Here is a 19,190-nt window from a genome sequence, read left to right as displayed (position 1 = left end):
TTTGAGGCAGCTGTGCAGAATGCTATCTGCACAAGGCCAATCTATAAAAATATAGTAAATGACAATATATGATTTTTTTAAATATTATTTTTCAAACCACCAGCCATAAAAGATAATGATAGTCATAAAGAATAGCAGATGGGAGAGTGTCTTGTTCTTTCCTGGTCCCAGACTGTGATTTTGGAGTGACTGGCAAGCACTAAACTATAAAGGGTTGCATGCAGCTTACATGAAATACTTAGAAGGTGTCAAGATTGATTTCTGGGTAGGTTCATCAGCAAGGTTACTTGTGTCACACAGCTTTACCATGTCACCTAGAAATCCTTCTATTGCCAATAAGAAATTACTCCATAAATAGTAAAGGTGTGCCAAAACCCATAAAGCAATGTACAAACCTGCTGCTGTTCCTGCCAGGGCTCAGATGAGTAGTGACTCTCGCTGATCTGAGCTGTGATGTGCATTAAGCTGTGACAGTATGTGCATATTGACACAAAAAGGGCCTAGATCAATACAGCCACTTGCAAAATGAAGAAGATAGATCGATATGGAACTAATATTAGGCAATGTAAGAGAGGAAATTTGAGCCAAAGACTTTAGTGAAAATACTGAAGACAGTCAGAAGTGTTATGGGAAGTTTAATATCCACACACAACACAGCTGTACAGGACTTAAGCTCTCATCTGGAAGATAATATCAGGAATATTTTACTCTATGTGCTTGCATTAATTGCAGGTTTACAGTTTTAGAAGGGCATTAGGGACTTTTCAAAAAACAGACAAAAATGAATTTTCCATCATATCTTACTTTTAGCCAAATGTGTTTCTCTGATGTTAGAGCAGGAATCTGATTTCTATTAAACCAGCATAAATCTCAAAACCCCCCATCACTTTAATTTTATGTTGGTGATGGATTTCACTGAACAGCTTTTGTCTCCCCATTTCTTAGAAGCAATAAAGATAACAAAAAAATGCTGAAGGATTTACAGCAGGAAAAACCTGCAAAATTTTTGCCTGTACATTTTCAGTTATAATAATCCTGTACAATCATAAACTATTTGGTTGCTTGCAAAATTGTGTAGTGTTATTTGTTCCTTACATAATTGTTGTACTTGTTTCATCAAGGCTCAAAATTGCTAATATAAGCACATTTTCAAGCAGTGTCATAGTAGAAAAATAATTCATTTTTATGCTAGTTGTCAATAAATTGTAATTAAGAGTTCATATAGACATGAAATAAAGAGTGGAAAGCAAATTACAAAAAGCGACAAAAAGTATTTGTACACAAAACTCATCTCTTGTCATTCTGAAAGTCCAATCTCAGTAAAGGCCATTTAAGTATTTAGGCAAGAAGTACCAGCTAGGAAAAATGCACTGCTGCATTTACATCTATTGCATTCAATTTGGAAAGTATTGCCAACAGCATCCCTTACAAGGAACTCGAGTCTGCTTGGATATAGATTTTCTAATGATTACCCCAGGGCAACTACCAGAGAGGATGGCCACATCTAGGATGTCTAGACAACTAATGCTTGCCTATTTTTACAGTACACTTCCATTTCTATTGAGCCTAGAGATCACAGGAGGGCAGAACATAAAAGTTACTAATCCATTAATGTTTCCCGTTTGTTCTGTGAGAGGGTTATGAATTGTTTCAGTGTTGAAATAGAGTGACTTCAGGGGTTATCAACAGATGTCTCAGATTAATGAGTCATAGTTGCTGTAATTTAACTAGGTTGTGTTTTGGGGTTTTTTCCAGAGACAAGAAATTAACTCCACTAAACAATATTACAGAAAACAATCACTGCAAATTTAACAGCAATATCTGCCTAGCAGGGCAAGAATGGAAGCTCTGTGTGTATTCTTAATATGCAAATAAAACACACAAAACTGAAATTGTGGGGGCGGGGGAAAGGCAGAAATCATAAAACTTGCAAATACTCTGTCAAGACAGGAAGTCCTGCAATCCATGTGCCTCATAAAAGATCAGCAGACCCATCTGTGTCATTAGGTGACTTAGGGGACACTGAACTGAAAGAACATATATTATTCTGCCAAGTGGCATGTGAACTCCTAGGGGCTTTTTTAATACACAAGCTTAAAATTTGTGGAAGAAGAAGTTTGTTGAAACTCAAAATACCTTCCAATTCTGAAAATATTAGGTTTTCAGGCCATCCAAAGTGAGGAGAAATGTAAAGTAAGTGAGGAGAAATATAAAGTAAATCTGGAGACTGTGTATGTGTGTGTGTGTGTGCACAATGATGTCACTAGGATGCCTCATTAAGACAGACTGACTGAGATTTTAATCTCAGGAAAGCTTTTAGAAAACTGAGGAAAAAACCATAAGGATTTATTCACCAGAACATGGGACAGGGAATTCTACAGTTTTGACAACAACCTGAAGTACAAGTATATCAGCTGCTCTAGATCAGAACTGATAAGAATGTAATGAACTTCCAAGTTTTAATTGAGGGAAATATACATATACATGCAAAATAGTCCAAATCATTTCTGAATAGGTTTTGTACAGTATTATGTAGGGCTTTTATCTTTTCTTGAATAAAAATTGAAGATTACCTTTTATTCAGTTTAAAAAACTTTTGACTCTTAACATCTGTTGTTTTTCAGTTTTGATAATGGATAAGACTGAAGAAATGTGCATTTCTTCCCTGCTTTCACCAGAATGAAATGCACATTTTGGCTTTGGCTGGCATTCTGAGACATAGTTCATTAGTCCCTTGAAAACTGCAGATTTTTTTTCTTAAAACAGGGTCTCCAGGTCACTTTTTTTCTTAGCTCCCTCCTGTGAATAATTGCCCAAGGTCCCATTTTACAAGCTCCTGTGTATTTTTTTTCCTGGTGATTGTAATACCACTGGGATTTGATAGTCTTAAAACATTGACAGTACTTCAGGCTCTCAAAAATCCAGCCTGGCATTCATCTTCAACAATGTCTGTAGCCACATCTATCTAAAGTTTATGCAAATACACTTGGGCTTGTTCCTGTAAATAATTTTTGTGTGATTATATAAGCTAATTTAAGAACCATTAAGCACTGAACGAACATTTGTCTCAACAAACCAGATTTCTGTGCTCTGAAACCACAATTTACAATAAAAAAATATCTTATTGATTCTGCTTGTGAAACTGCTGTGAAACTTGATGAAGGATGTGTATGCAAGACTTCATATTTGACCCTTGAGAAGAAAATATTTATCAAGTAGCAAGAGAATTTTCCCACAGAAGATTGTTTCAGGCCACAGGATACATTCAAAGCTTTCATGATTTAACAGAATAACTCTAGGCAAGGCCAGACCCTTCTATTTTCTACCTTAGCAGCAAAAATAAATCTATATTGGTGCACTCATATTACTGACGAGTAATGCATCATACTCACATCCTCATTGATTTACTTTAAATAACTCCTGAGTTTGTGCAAGTATACTGGCTATAGGTGTAGGTTGATATAGGTACCATTACAACATAACTAGTTAATAAAAAGCTTGCAACACGTATTTGTAACATTTATGACATGTTGAAGAGTCATGGTAAAGAAATTCTATGGCACAAGACAAGAGTGCAATTTTCCCTCTTTCATGCATTTAATATGAAATACATGCTGCAAAAATAAAAGGAAAAAATAACTGTCTATATACCTGGCACTTTTGCTTTACAGATCCCTGCAGTCATCTTTTAAAGACCACTTCAGTTTCCTACTTGTTCTTAAGCTGAATTCCAGTTGCAGTTGTAAGTTGAATGGCAGTTGAAGTTCTAACATCTCCTGTTTCAGTGCAGGATTTTTGGCAAAATATCTGGAAGATGACTTTGAAGCAGCTGAAACCTGATGTACACACAGCAATAGAAGAGGAAGGTGAACACTGAGGTTTGGATGGCACAAAGTGGTCTTATGAGATCTTAATTTATCAGTTGCTTCTAAGTAGCCTTGTGAATCCCACATCAAGGTTTTCAGAGCCTGTGGAAGCAGAAGCTACACATAAAAGGGTGGTGGCTGGAGCAATCCCACTCTTTGTGGAAACCCTATGGAATGGATACCAGAGGAGAGGAAATTCTGATTTCTACACCTCTCCCTCTCACCCAAATCTTTCTTTTGAACAGAGTGGATACAAGATGAGAAGAACTATTCCCAGCAGAAAGGTAGAATTCTAGCCTGAGATCTACAAAAAAATCTGTTCACCCATAGAGATCTAGGATGAGCCATGAGGAACTGAGCGACCAAAACAGAAGTGTAGCTACTCAGCATAACTTGCTTCATTGAATTGATGTTCTCAGTGAGTATAAATATACTTTTATAATAAGTACAGTAACTATAGGTAGCTCAGCTCTTTCAAAATAGCATGGAAAAAAATTTAATGTTTTAGCCATGCTCCAGAATCTTTTTGTCAGTTTTTGGACTTCAAAAATAACGAAGTGTTTTCTCCCCTCTTCTTCCTGCTATATGAAATCCTCAGACAAACAACAGAGTGACTAACACCCTTTGCTATGGAAAGAATGAAACTGAGTATTTAGAGAGTTGCCAAATGCAGAATAAACAAACTGATACAAAAATTTCCCTCTCTATCTAATACGGTGATCTCAGTTGGAGTTTCAACATCAGTCCTGAAATTCTAAGATAGAACAGGCTTCCAAACAAATAATACCTCTTTGAATGTCATTTTAGAAGAAGCAACTTACTCTGTTGAAAAGTGGAAGCTACTGATACCACAATATTATCCTCTCGTGGTAACAGTATCATCTCTTTTCATGCAATGGAACTGTTTCTTCCTCAGTAATTTAAGCCATGGAACCCTGTGACTACAATTTGTGATTCTAAGACAGTTCTCAGAATATTTCCCAGCACTCTCAGTGACTGGCAGCTCTGTAAAAAGCGATAGCTAGCCCAACTATCCATCAAACAAATGAGTGGTAAGTCATTTGGAATTTCTCCCAATGCTATTCAGTTTTCAGTTGAATTTAATTCTGTTGTGTGTAGGAGAGGTTTCCCAAAGGTTAATAACTGTGTCATTCTATATTTTGCTCAGAAAACAGAGAGCTAGAAAACCATATTTCAGACTAATTGTGTGTAAAATACTTTTAAAAATAGTCACCTTGAATTATGGAAACACAAAAATGAAATGTATCTGAGGGCTTTTTATGTTATATTTTCTTCAGAATGAATCATTCAAGTTTGTTTAAGAATGCTGCTCAAACTTTCTAGAAATTTCTAAGGATACTGGGTTTTGTTTTCCTCCCCTTTTAAATGAATCTACTGTTAACCTCAAAGATAAGACTAGGAGATACCTCCATTCCTTAAGTATGACCAACTAAGGACCCTTTGCTGGAGAGAAATGCTTGTTACAAGTAGAAATGAGAGGTCATTCTTTCATTTTGAGATGTTGCCAACAGAAGGGATGCTGCTCTTTTCTGTGTGGACTAAACTTTCCTTAAATACAGAGCACTTGGGTTATGTTTCTCTCTGGTCCATATCAGCCTCCAACTACATGTTCCACTGCCCAGGCACATGCTATAAGCATGCTGCTGTGAGCTATTCTTGGTGGGAATGTTCTCCATGGCTACTGCTGAAATTTTGCTATTTCCCAGAAAGGAAAGGAAGGATTTCTGGTGCCAGAACATAAAAGTCAGTACTGAGACACTTTGGACTTTACATGAACATCATCCAGATGTTGTTCATCAAAAAACAAAGAAACAACCTCTGGGGCAAGAATCAAACCACATTTCCTCCTTCCAGTTCACTCGTCTTAAATATTACACTCATTTGCAGAATAAAATGGATCTCCTTCTCTACAAAGTGCTCAGAAAAGCTATGAAGAGATGGCAATTTAAATATTACATTTTTAACTCAGTGTATGAGCCCCACCAGTGAAGAACAGTCCCATAGTCCCAAAGAGAAGCAAGACTCAAGGGAAACAGGAGTCAAAAAAGAGAGTTCAGTAGTCTCAAGGTAAAAGGGCAGCTGAACTGAAATTGTGTCCTTTCCACTGCTACCATCCTCTCTTGCAGTCAGGTCTTTTCCTTTCAAGTCTGGTCCTGGAACAGCACTGATGTGTTTGTGCCCCAAATTCTGAGGTTCAACAAACGCTTCTATCCAGAGCAAGCTGCTGCTGCCACTGAGTGAAGGAATCCTACCTGCCTGCCCTCTCGGCTGTTTGTTTTTGTTCCTGTATTTTGTCCTATCTTGTATCAAACATTTATGAGGCCACAGTCTAAACTGGATCAGGAAACTGATCTGTCTGAACGCTAGTGGCTATTTTTCCTGCTGGGTTAGTTTCTAGCTGGAGCAGATCTCTGAGTTAGTTTGCCAGAGTCACATGAACATCTGTGTAAGCACAAAGGTTGGGGCAGCACAGGGGCAGGAACAGGCAACCAAGAGGAAGAAGGAGCAGAGTGTGGGGTAGACAGATCTACTTCCATTAGCAGTGCCTGTGTATGACATCTTGTGTTGCTTGAGCCTTACTCCAGGGAGCCTGGGTTTGATTTGCAGCAGTATTCACAATTACAAGTGAATTCCTGGGGAGATCTGGAAAAGAAGAGCTATCCTAACCACATTAGAAAGCCAGGTGGTAGCTATTTGATCTATGAAATGGGGATAACAATATCACCTTACAGGAAAGGGCTAAAATGCATTTGTTGCTCTTTGTGAAACACTCTGTGCTGATGAACACTCCAGATCAACCTAGCTGGCAACACATCCACCTGTCTTCAGGGCTAGAGAACAACAGTTTGCAGAAAGGAAGGCATGGAGCTGCACTCTGATTTTCCAGGTTTCAGAAAAACTGGGGAGAAAGTTATACAATCATGTAATTGCAATTCATATTATAGAGTGGCTATGCCAAAGAAATTTGAAATAAAGGTATATGCAGATGGTATTTGGGATTTATTACTTTTGAGTATTTGAATTTTCATCCCTAATCTTTTAATGCATGGGAAGGGAGATTTTTATTAAATAAGGCAGAGAAATTCTGCTTATGTTGTTTTAAAATACTTGAATGGTATGATTTAATGGCTGACACTGTATCACATCACTTGCAAATTTGAAACAAAGAACCCTCTCTCCAGAAACTTCCCTTTTGTTTTACCTTCCTGTCAGGCAAGGAAAATTTCTTATTTTCCTTCTCTTTTTTTGCACTTTCTCCTAAGCCTGTAGTACTGTGACTACTTGACACATTATGCTGACTTATTGTACATTGGTCTAACCGGCCAATGTACAATGTTCTTGCTCCAGGTACTAAATTAAAACCAAAAGGTAACATCAAAATAATATTTTTAAGTATTCTGATGTGCATCCAAATAAAATGCAGGGTTTTTTTTACAAAAAACCTTTCAGACAAGATCATTAACTGTGCCTGTTTTATTGAAAAGTCTTCTTGATTCATAAAGTTAATGGCTATGTCATGCCTCTGTAAATGCAGACTTGAGACATGTTCTGAATGTGTGTTTTGCAATTCTTTTCTGAGGAATTTACAGCTGTCTAGGTCCTAAGTGGCTCCCATTAGTACAGTTTGTGGGCTTTTTTCTCTATTCCAGTGGTTTGGCAGACCAGAGAAATGCATAAGAATAACGCAGATCCTTGCAAATTGTGAGAAAGAGGCTGCTGACTGCAAAGCAGGACAGACAGGCTTGGCAGGAGGAAGCAGCAATGTGGTTGGGTGCCTCTGTGAGCCCACAGCTGAGAGGTCACAATTCTGGCCTGTCAGACTTGACACTGATCATTTCATTTTGTATTTCCTACTCGACAATCCCTTCGCACCAACCTTCAGGCTCACCTGCACACTTTGCTCCATGTACTGCTTTGTTGCAAATGCTCCTGCATGCTTTATTTTCAAATCCTTTTTGAGGAAAATCCTTCAATATTTCTACAATGTTAAATTTACCAAAGTGTGAAACATTTCCTTGCATTTATAAAAAAATACATTTTTCCTACTTCTAGCTAATGTGTATTTCTCACATTGACTTTTAATGACTTCAAATACTTTTATGCACTATTGGTAATTACCCATGCCAATTAAATGGAACAGATTTACTTCAGGATGAATTCTTATATGCTGCAGAGAGCATTGCTTTAAAATGCCTCTGAAGTCCCTTAGAGAGTTCAAATGACTGTGTGAGTTACCTAGAATTATAACTGGTGAAGTCAGGGAGTGTTTATATCTACTTGATTGAAAAAAAGAGAAAAAGCCACAGAAGTTATAATTCACAAGATCCTGCTTTTCCTGCAAACATTGGCTAGAGAAGTTGCCTCTTGTCCCTGTCCCCAGTGCCCCAAAGCACAACTGGCCTTTCCTTATGGCAGTATAACTGTTTATGTGCTCTAAACTGGATCACTGAAATGATCCATATGAAAGATTGTTCTCTAATCCCCAGGGCAGTAATGCTAGAAACACTCCAAGAACCTAAAGCCTTCCCCACATAGAGAGACTTCCTGAGAGCATGAATGTCCTGGAATGCACTGATCTTGGGCTCTGTCAAATCATCTCTATGTGAATTGCTTCATCTACTTTTCTGGGGAGCTCTATATCCAAATTGTACTGCTTCTTGGAAGGGTGTGCTGGATACAAACTTTCACATGTTCATTGTTCATCAGTGAATAAATTACGCACTCAGTTTCAGGGTGGTTCAGGTTCTTAGTCAGATTTTCCCTGTGCTTCCAACAGCTCCAGCTCAGAAATTGTCCTACTATTTACACTTTCATAAAGCCAAATCTTTAGAGAGCGACATAAATATCAATTAATTTACGCTCACCTTGCTCTTCTGAGGTAAATAATGTATCATTTTCCCTTTTTGTTTAAAGGACAATACTAAACCAGAAATTAAGTGTCTTGCCTATGGTAACACAGCAAGCTAGTGGCAGAAGAAGGGTTGCCATTCAAAAATCATTGGAGCTTTTGAGGCTTGTCTCTACACAGGGAAACCAGCTGTGCATCCTTCATTCTGTAACAGCTAGTCAAGCAGAGGCTGGTGTGTGATTGCTCTATAAAAGAGAGAGAGTCCTTTTGTTCTGGAATTAGATGTGCATTATTGAGGCAAGATAATTATTTTGGAGTAAACCCCCTGTTATCCGTCTTATTTTAGATCAGCTCTTCTGATGACTTTCTTACATAGGCCGGGGGTAAACTCTAAATTTTCCTTTTCTCTCTGCCTCAAGGTTAATTAATAACTGCTTATTATAAAGACACAGCAAAGTTTGTACTTCCACAAAAAGAAAATAAAGAGTTCTGGATATTCTGACACCTGTGAGAACACATATTGCTCTTGAGTGCCGCTGGCCTCTAATCACAGCTCTGAACAGAGAGAGTCATGCAAGGAGAGTGTGGTGAGAACAGCATCTCACAGCAGCAGCCCTCACATGGACCCCTGCAGAGCCAGATGTCAGCCTCTCAGGCCTGGATTCAGGGAGAAACCACAGGGGCCCAGGAGCAGGAGCCAGCTTCTGGCTGGACTGCAGGCAAGGGTGTGTGCAGATAGCACACAGGCTGGGCTGGGGCTGCGTCAGAGCCTCTCCCTCCCTGTGTGCCCCTTCTGAATGTCTTCTCATCTGAAGATCTGACACAGCAGCAGGGTGTGAAGGAAGATCATACAAACCATTTGAGAATGTGCTAGCCTCATTAACCTCATTAAAGAACTTGCAAGCCAGAGCCTTACTATCTCAATTCCTCTGATGAATGCAAATTCAATAACTGCACACCACAGTTCCTTATGCTGCAGTCACATCCAGTGCTGTTGTGTGTATGAACCTCAGGCCTGTAAGCCTCTTTGGACTTCCCTTTATAGGACTGGGCCTCCAGCTGCCAATAAAAAAGTTTTCATTTAAGTGAAAATCAAAAAACCCCACATTCTTTTAAAAGTAAAAAAATCACTTCAGGTGGGTGACATAAGATAAATATATTTAAATACTGAAAATGCTCCTGTTTTTTTTTTTTCTAGCTTGTCAATTCTATTTTTTATTCCATGCCAGAGCAGCACTGGGATCAGTTCTTTGTCCATACATAATGTTTCTTCTTCTCAGGAAAATGAGATTAGGATTGTTTTTGCTGACCCCATAACACCTGCAGGAGTCACGACTTCAAGTTGAGAACCTGTAAAAGAGTGATTGCTCTCTGGACATCCAGATATTTTTACAGTACGAAACACCGTGATATTTAAACATCAGTCCTGAAGATCCGTTAGGAACACCTTCAGAAGACATCAAGCCACATGGATCCATATGTAAGTTTTGTTGGTCTTTCCAGGACATTCCTGGAAAGTGAATGGGGTGTGAAGCGAGCATCTCTGCGGCAGAGCAGCTGCTCACCACAGCTCGGTTGCTTTAGCTATCACCATGCTGCACACTGCTGGAACGTCGCCAGTCCAAATCACAATGTCCTAATTTCAGGGAAAGCTTCACTTTAAGTGGTTTAACTGAGATTGTTAATGTTCTGCTAAGCCAAGGACAGTAACAACCATTAGCAGAGTATCCAGAATGTGTTACCCACAGCTTGTTTTCGAAATTCTTGCCATTTGAAAACAGAGCAGCATTCCTGCAGAACAAGAGCTGATGTTTACATATGCTATTTTTCAGATGTGCCTTCCCACATTTTTAATTTGTTATCTGTGATGGATATCTAAGGGAGAATCCATTTTAATTTGAGTGGCAGCAAAAGAGCTCGAGATACACTATCTGTATGGTACCGGTAGGTTTTGACCTTGTGTTAGCAACTACAGTGACCTTCTCCCTATAGGTCTCCGGGAGGCTGGGAAGTGATGTAAATATCAAAATGGTAAGAAGTCAATCAAAATGCGGGGAGCTCGGCGCGGGCCTGAGCCGCCCGCTGGGCCCGGCGCTTGGCTGTTGCCATGGGAACGCCGCCGGAGCGCGGGCGGGCTGCGGGCGGCCCCTCTCGCGAGAGCGGCGGCGGGAGGAGCGCGGCGGGGCGGGCGCGGGGTGAGCTCATCCCGGGCTGCGCGGGCGGGGAGCGCCGCGCTCAGCCCAGCCCAGCGAGCGGAGCGGAGCCGAGCCGCCGGCAGCCGCCGCAGCAACTTTGTTGGGTGAGTTGCGAGCGGGAGCGTCGAGCCGAGGCGGGCTGCGCGCTGCACGCCCTCCTTCCTGCCGCGGAGCCTGCTGTGGGGAGCCGCCGTGCCGCTGGCCGAAGGGGTGTGCGGTGGGTGGGTGCGCGTGCGGGGGAAGGGTAGCGGCCCCCAGCCCCGGGGTTGCGCGGCCCCCTGCCCGACAGGGGTTAACGGGGGCGAGGGCAGCGGGGTCCGGGTGAAAGTGGCCTTCTGAGCTGCCGCCCTCCGCAGCGCCCAGACCCGGGCGGGGGTCGCCTGCTCGGAGGGCGCCTGCCCCGAGCGCCCCCGGGGCGTTGGGAGCTCCGCCGTGCCGGCAGCTCCGGGGCGGGTCGGCGGGGGTCCCCCCGCAGCGAGCCGTGCCGGGTGCTAGGTTCCGGATTTGTGTTTTTTTTTTTCTCCGCAGGAAGGGCAGCCCCGAGCGGGAGCGGTGCGGCCGGAGGCGGCGGTGAGCGGCGGCGGCCCGGCCCGCTGCGCTCCGAGGCGGCGGCTCCCGCGCTGCCCGTCCGTGCGGAGGCGGCCGCGCCGAGGGCGCCCTGCGGCGGGGGACGCGCTCCCTCGCGGCCCGGAGCGGCACACGCCGCTCGCCCCCACGGCTCGCTAGATAACTTGCCTCTTGTTCGCCCCCGTAAGTTGCACTTAAACCTCTTTAATTTTTTTTTTCCCTTCTTTACTTTTTATAGCCAGCGAGGGTGTAGTGGGACCGGTTTTGTTCCGAGCCGGTGCTGAGACTGCAGTAATGATAACAATTAGGTGATTTGGGGGCAGTGCCAGTGGGGATGTTCTGAATGCTCTGTTCACGAGGAGGCGGGGTGGAGGAACAAAATGTTTGCGGATGGTTGATTCCTTCACTGGGAGCCGGGAAAAGTGGGAAAACAGGGAATGCCTTAAACTGAATCTTAAGGGGAAGGAGGAGGTGGAGAAGCAAGGAAAGGTACATGCGAAGGCGAATGATTACCTTCCTAAGCCGAGTTTGTTTGCTCGTTCCCTCTTTTGTATTGCATGAAGTCCTGATGTTAACGTTCTCATGCTATATTTAAAAATAACTGTGTTGTTTGTACTGGATATCTGTGATGCAGCTTCAGCTCATGTAATGAGGAATGCACTCATTCATGTCTGGTAAAGCAGCGACACAAAATGGGAATAGCTCAACTTAATGAAGATCTCCTTGTATAACCTTGGCCACAACATCTGTATGTTTTAGTTTGAGGAGGCACGTTTTAACCCACAGAATAAAACAGCGGCATTTTTTGGATAATATTGCTTTCCAAATCGTGTTTCAAAAATTTTACCTGCAAAATCGCTTTAAAAAATTTGAGTGATGCTGCTTTAATGAACCCGTTACTGCATGCTGAATGAAGTGCATCTGTGAGCACGGAGCCCTAGTTGATAATACAATGCAAATTTGTCTTCGGAGTAAAGGTGTCGGATTTCATTAGGTTCCAGATCTGTATGGATGAAGGAAGATTGGTGTTTTCTTTAGAAAGCAGCCCTTTCATGATGGGATTTTGATTGATTGTTTTTATTTATTTTTCTAACTATGGGAATTAAGCACTTGTTTCCTTTAAATTAAGGCATGAATCAGTTTTGTAAAAAGGAAAAGAGGTTTTGCTGCAAGTACTAACTGGGTAGCAAGTATAGGTGTTCTCTCAGGTGGAGAGTTTGGTTCTTATTTATTTGGAATGCATTGCTGGGCTAGACTCCATTCCCCTTCAGCTGAAGTGCTGGGAGAGACATGTGAAAGTATTAAGGTAGAAGTTTGTGGCAATTGTAATCGCAGAGATCTCTTAAGTTGTGTTTCAGTGTCAAGGCTTTTATGCCTTAGGCCATCAGATGCCATACCAGTTATTAATGTAGAAACAATGTGGGAACTTAATAATTTTTTCTTAATTTCAAAAAAACAACCCCATAGGTTCTATTTAGGTAAAGCTAAAAAGAGAATTTTCTTGACTGAATGTTTTATGTGTATGCTATGTCTCATTTGGTGATAGGAAGCTAGGGACAGAAGATTTTTTTTTTTTTTTTGCCATTTAAAGTGTTTATTTATGCCCAGTTGATTAAAGGATGTGCACTTAGTTGCTCAACATTGCATTAAGAAGGTTTTACTGATGCTAATAAAATGCTTAGTTTCATCATTGCTGTTTGGGATAGGCGTACTTAGCTCTCAGTTGTGGTTCATAAAACCTCTTAGATCATGAAGTCAGAAGCAAAATGGGATGTCAGCTCTGACTATTGTAGGGCTGCAAAAATTTGCTTGATGAAAAAGGCTAGCAGGTGTAGAGGCAGGCACTGACACAGACCTGTGAAAGGGTGGAGCTGCAGCCAGAAGTGAAGACTTAGTATGAGGACGTGCAATTCATGATCTATTTTTTATATAATAAAAGGTTTTATTGTTGTGCATCATTGGTTCTAGGCTTGAAGAGCTTTTTTCTCCCACCTTCTCATGTTTATCTGAAATGTTATTTTAAGGTTTGGGATTAACTTTTGGGTAGCTGTTGTTTTAAAAACTATGTTCAAATGTGGCCTCTTCCCCCTTCTGCAGCTTTTCAAGGGGTGCTTTTTTTTCATCTTGCTTATAGCATTCTGCTGGCACTTGGAGATCATTTTGTTGTTGTGTAGCTCTTATTGTCTTCTCAGCTTTGTAAATCTGTCTCAAATAGATCCTTTAAAATGTTGATTTCAGAACTATTAATTTTGCTACTATGGAGGCGTTTTTTTATTTCTAAGGTAGGAGAACAAACTTAAAACCAGAATATTCTAACTGACTATTTTAAACTTCAGTTCAGTAAGGTCATGAGGACCATTTTAGAAATACATAGGGAAAATGTGAGGTAGGCTAGTAAGAGAATGGGTTGAGGCCCAGTTGAATTTCTTTTTTATTCCTCTGTTTTGTCCTATAGCATGTCTATTGTAGAGAAGAAAAAGGAGCAGTTTTCTCCATATCAGTAGTTTAATCCCTTCAGCAAGGGGTTTGCTGCAAGCTATTGAGTTCTTACTGCTACTGGTTAGAAATCCAGGATGCCCTACTGGGATAAAGAAGCAGAGCTTCTGCCTGCATCAAAATTTCAGTCACACAAGTTGGTTTCCCTAATGCTGATGTGTTGAGGTTGAAATTTATTCTCATTGACCCTAAGTGTTGGTTGTTTGGCAAAGAGTTTTGATCTGTTGTTTCTGTGGCTTTCTTGGCTTCAGGCAGATTCCTTTTATTTCTCCCCAGCTCTTTAATTTAAATAACTAAATCATGTCTTATTGACTTATTTAAATATCTTATTTTTTAATATATTTTCTCTGTTTACTGCTTCATCTGTATTTTAGATTTTTGGTTTATTCATTTATTCTGAAAGCCATTTCTTTAACTTGTTAATAAGTTATGACAGGAGTACAGCAATAGTAAGTGCAGTTATTTTTTTTATCAGTGTAAATATATAATTTTAAGAACTGTTAGGTGAGGGTTTTGTTGATTTGGCATGTAAAATTAATCATATGTTCAGTATCTTTCTGTGAGTGAAAAAAGTTACGTTGTTCTGTTTTTTATGTTTCCAGGGAGATTTGACTTCAGTGACTTGATTTCAAGTATATCTCTCCTAAATTGCAGCTTTTAAATAATCTTAAGCTTCATATTTCACAAGAGTTCGGTGTAGTATTTGAATGAGGACTCTCAAGCTGGAGGTTTATAGAGTGGGATTTGATGGCTCTATGAGACTTGAGATATTCCCTAATGAAAGGCAATCAGTGTTTTTTTGGGGGTGCAGCCTTACCAGCAAGGATGAACTTAAGGCTCGATTGTAAACCTGCTGATGATGGTCATTGGTGAGGCTGAATGACAATAATTTTTTATTTTAAATTCTTATGCAGCTGGCAGCGCAAGACTAACACAGTCTGTAGCAGTTTTGGTGTTAGTTTTGCAGTGTGAACTTTGGGAAACCCGTTAGGAGTTGCAGAGACTATAACTGTGTTTTTGAATATGAATCAGCAGATAAAATGGTTTTAGATGTCTGTTTTTTGCATATGTAAAGCTAAATTATGTCATTGTCTCAGTCTCTTTAATATTGGATTCTGTGGCACAGTTTACTGAGTGAGTTATTTGATTTAGAGTCTTCCACATGTCTTTTATGTTAAGTGTTAAGTGAGGCTGAGCATTTACATGTCTTTGTTTTCTTTATGGAAGCATGTTTTAAAGAGCACTTCTTTTGAATGCAGAGACAGAACGCTTCATAATCTTGGTAGCTGTTGAATCGGATGATTGCTAACCAAGTATTCGTCATGGTTCTTTTAAGGGTCTGAGTCTGTAAGTGGAGTGGAGTCCTGCAAAGCTGTGTCTTCCCACTCCTCCAGCTCCTGCTGGATGCTGCAGTGCAGTAGTCATAGCTCTTGTTCCCTGCATAGTGGATGGATGTCTCAAGGCATCCATATTTTCAAGAGAAATCAAGTTCCTGAAAAATGGCTGTGTAGAAAACTTTTCTGAAAGTGTATCATAGAGAAGGAGGAGGGGTTACTGGCACTAGTGGTTCCTGCCTAGGCACTTTGAATTTTTTGTTGATGTTTTAATATTCTTTTACTTCTGGTTTTGGACTCTGTAGAATGGGAAGAATGCTTTCTTGAGGTGGATTGGAGAGATTAGTGGAATGATTTTTGACGATCAAGTTTTATTTTATAAGTTTTCAAAACTTAGAGAAGGTACTGGCATGTATTATATAGTTGGTTTAAAGTTGGATTGTTCTTCATCAATCCGTATAGTTTACCTTCAGTGCTGAAATAGCTTTTGGAGGTGTTTAAATTTTGTGTTGTTTAGTTACCTTTTGAGGTCACAGGATTTGTACCTCAAAATACTCACATAAACCTTAGAGAGACTGGTTTTTACTTTATTACTGCAGCTGTGAGATGTTAACTTTGAACTTGTGTTTGAACATGGACTTTTCAATTAGCTTCTTGAGTTAACCCTAAAACAATCATGTTTTTCCTAACTTGTGATGTTATAGTGGATGAAAAAATCTCAACTAGCCAAAATTATTGGGGAAAAAGTTCTTCTTCCAGGCTGCTCAGAAGCTGAGCATAACTTGGAGAAAAGTTGTCTGTTAGATCTGCCTGTGAGACTTATTTATGTTTAATGTGCTTGCCTGGATTATTTTATGGATTTTAATATTTACTTTTCTGGGTGGGGAAAATAGCCAAGCATCTTCCTTTGCTGTGTAGCCTGCCTTACTGCCTTCTCTGTGCAGTGGATAGTGAGGCTCCAGGAGGTGCCAAGGGCTACTTTTGTAGCCTGCCTCTATTTTCCGAGTTTCTTGAGTCATGATGCATTTTGCAGCACTGTAAGCTAAATCAGTTGTCTTTTGATTTTTGAATAAATAATGACAGGCTTATTGTATACTGATGTGATGTGAAATAGGATTAATACAGACCTTTTTTTAAGAGTGTCAGATAATATCTGTAAAATGACTGCTGTGGTGGCAGAACTTTCTGTATGCCAGTTGTTTACATCAGCAGCTTGGTACATATCTTGGGTTTTCGTGTTGGCAGTCCTACAGACAGTTCTTTCTGAAGACTTAACAGACACTTTTAATACATGTATTTGTATATTTGACCAAAGGTTGCTGTTGTGGTTTAACCCCAGCCAGCAACTAAGCACCACAGCTTAGCCCCAAGAAAATTTTTACATTGTTCTTGTAACTTTTTCAAATGGTTGCAGTTTTGTTTTTATAAGGTACTAGTCTTACTTGCTCACTCAAAATGAATTCACACTGTCACTGGAAGTATTTGGTGCAGATCTGTGTTGATTGTTGTTTGTGGAAGAGGTTATTTTCTGGTTTGAAACATTTTTTTCCCTTTCTTTCTGTTTAAAAGGGTACTTTCATTTCATTTCAAAATTGCTGTTTTATATGCGTGGTTTTGTCACTTGGTCTTATTATAACACATAATTTGGCACAGTAGACATGGATCTCTGGCTGAAGGTGGGGACCTCAAGTCTCCCAGATCAAAACTTTTTGCATTTGACCAATTTTACTTCGGACAGAATTTGGTCTGGTGTCCTGAATTGGATATTGCCTACACAGATGTGGTTTGTTGGCTTGGACCTCTGTGACCATTAAGGGTTGGGTCACATTTGGTGAACTTCTGGGCAGGGATTTTTAGCTTAGTTTCCTCCAGGAGAGTTCTGGTTTATGGATGCCAGAAAACCTATAAAAATTAAAATAAATCCTTCTGAGGGTGACAAAGCATTTAACAGACCACCCTAGAGTGACTGGTGAATGTCTATCATTGGAGACTTTTAAAGCTTGACAGGACAAAGCCATGAGCCCCTGGCAGCACAGTGGCAGCCAGCCCTGCTCCAGTGGAGGTTGGACTCCTGGGTTAAACTCTGCCGGCTGCTAGCTGGGGATGGCTGCAGGGCTCCTCAAAGGGCACTGCTGCTGGAAGTGCTATGGTAGGTACAGCTTAAAAAAAAAAGGTTGCTATAAGGATGGTTTTCCTTTTTTGAAGTAATGTGAAATACTTTTTCTTTGGTGGCCAGCCCATTTTGTGTCTCTTGCAGGGGCAGCAGCAGCACTGCTGGTGGCTCTCAGGTTGCCAACCTGGGACAGGAAACCCCCTTTCCTTTATCTCTGGGCACACAAGGGGGGCAGTGGGTTGTGTGCATACTTATTTATTTATTTTTCCTCAAGAGACTCATGTAAGCAGAAACATACACATCTTGAACATTTGCCTTTTGGCAGGGCCACAGCACAAATTTGCTCTTGCTGAAGAAACTGGCAATGATCAGGCATTAGTTTTTTCTTTTTTGCATTTTTGAAGTGTAACATAACTTTGTCTGCATGTTTAAAAATTAAAGAAGACAATGGGTGATGAAACTCAGACTGCAGGCTTAAACGTGTTAGTGCTATGTAAAAGTCATTACAGTTCTTATCTCTGAACTGTTTAAAGATCTCATTTGGTTTTTGTGCACAAAGCTTCTCTCCTCACTTTCTGAATTACCAATCTATATTTTTTTAAATTTATAAAAGCTAAAATGTCTGATACTATTTTTGGAATATTTTTACATGTATCAAATAGAAGACAATACTAGACCTCAACAAATAAATCCTGGAGGGCCTTTCCTCCTTCTGCTGGATGCAGTTGAAATTTTTAGGGGTATTTTTCTTTTCAAATTGTAAGGGCTGAAATAGGATTTTATGCTTGCAGTCTGTGCTGAAGAACTGCATAATTGTGCAGAAGAAAGTTATGGTACTTTCATGCCTTGAAAAGAAATGTATCTTCATGAATGACGTGATACTGGCACTGATAATGTACTTTCCAAATGTATTTAACAGCTTGTTGTATGAATCAGAATAAAATAGTTCAATAGTCTGCACTGTATTGATCATACAGCAGCTGGAAGAAAGAGTGAACCATGATGTTTTCACACAGTTTTTGCTGGAGAAAACATTTTGAAATGAGGATAAAAGGAGATAATTCTGTAAAAGCTGTTAACATAGTTTATCCTTTCCTTGGATGTTTTTTTCCCCCCTTGACTCTTTCCCTTCTTTTGCCTTCCTTTTGCAGTCTTTGAAGAGGGAGCTATTGACAGAAAGTCAGTTCTAGTTTTGTTTAACCTTCCTCCCCCTCCCTGACTTCTGCATTGTCTTGCAGTGTAGTCATTGACTCGTACTCGGCATAGCTCTGGGAATTCCCAAATCTAGTACTGTTTATTGTACTGCCATACAGAGGTGGTAGGAGATTCTTTGCTAGGATGCCTCTGTTAATATAAACAAAAGGAAAATGCTACTATCATCCTAAAACATGCCATCTATTTCAAATTGAAAAGGCTTTTAAAAAAATTCAGATCTGTGGGTTTTTAGTGCTTGCCTGTACAGTGTCATGAGTGTTTGTGGTGGTCTGGAGAACTACCTGCAACTATTTGAACTGTGATACACTGTGGAATCATTTGAGAGCCTTAAGTTAATTTTTACCTTATTATACAATTACCTCCCTATCTAGGTAAAGCCAGAATATCTGCAGATGCAGGCTTTTTTATCATGTGCTAAAATGAAATTATTAGGACTTTTTTTTAAATCCTGTACTATTGTACTTTTATTTTCAGCTGGAAATTCAAGGTTAATTAATATGCTAGATGACATTTAAGAACAGGGACAGATTATTC

At 40.2% G+C, this 19,190-nt stretch overlaps 1 protein-coding gene across 4 annotated transcripts in view; it reads left to right on the top strand.

Annotated features, from left to right (window-relative positions):
• Positions 1-10,881: 10,881 nt before the first annotated feature.
• SIPA1L1 (signal induced proliferation associated 1 like 1) overlaps positions 10,882-19,190 on the top strand; it is a 201,207-nt gene continuing 192,898 nt past the window's right edge. For all 4 annotated transcript variants that reach the window (XM_054635565.2, XM_054635566.2, XM_077180271.1 and 1 more), the window contains exons 1-2: positions 10,882-11,035; positions 11,460-11,681. The gene's annotated coding sequence lies outside the window, so the exon portion shown is untranslated. The remainder of the gene's footprint in view (positions 11,036-11,459; positions 11,682-19,190) is intronic.

This window comes from Agelaius phoeniceus, chromosome 6, assembly GCF_051311805.1.
Source record: "Agelaius phoeniceus isolate bAgePho1 chromosome 6, bAgePho1.hap1, whole genome shotgun sequence".
Lineage (NCBI taxonomy): Eukaryota > Metazoa > Chordata > Aves > Passeriformes > Icteridae > Agelaius > Agelaius phoeniceus.
The sequence above is the reverse complement of the archived record's forward strand: the minus strand, read 5'-3'. Positions and strand labels throughout refer to the sequence as shown.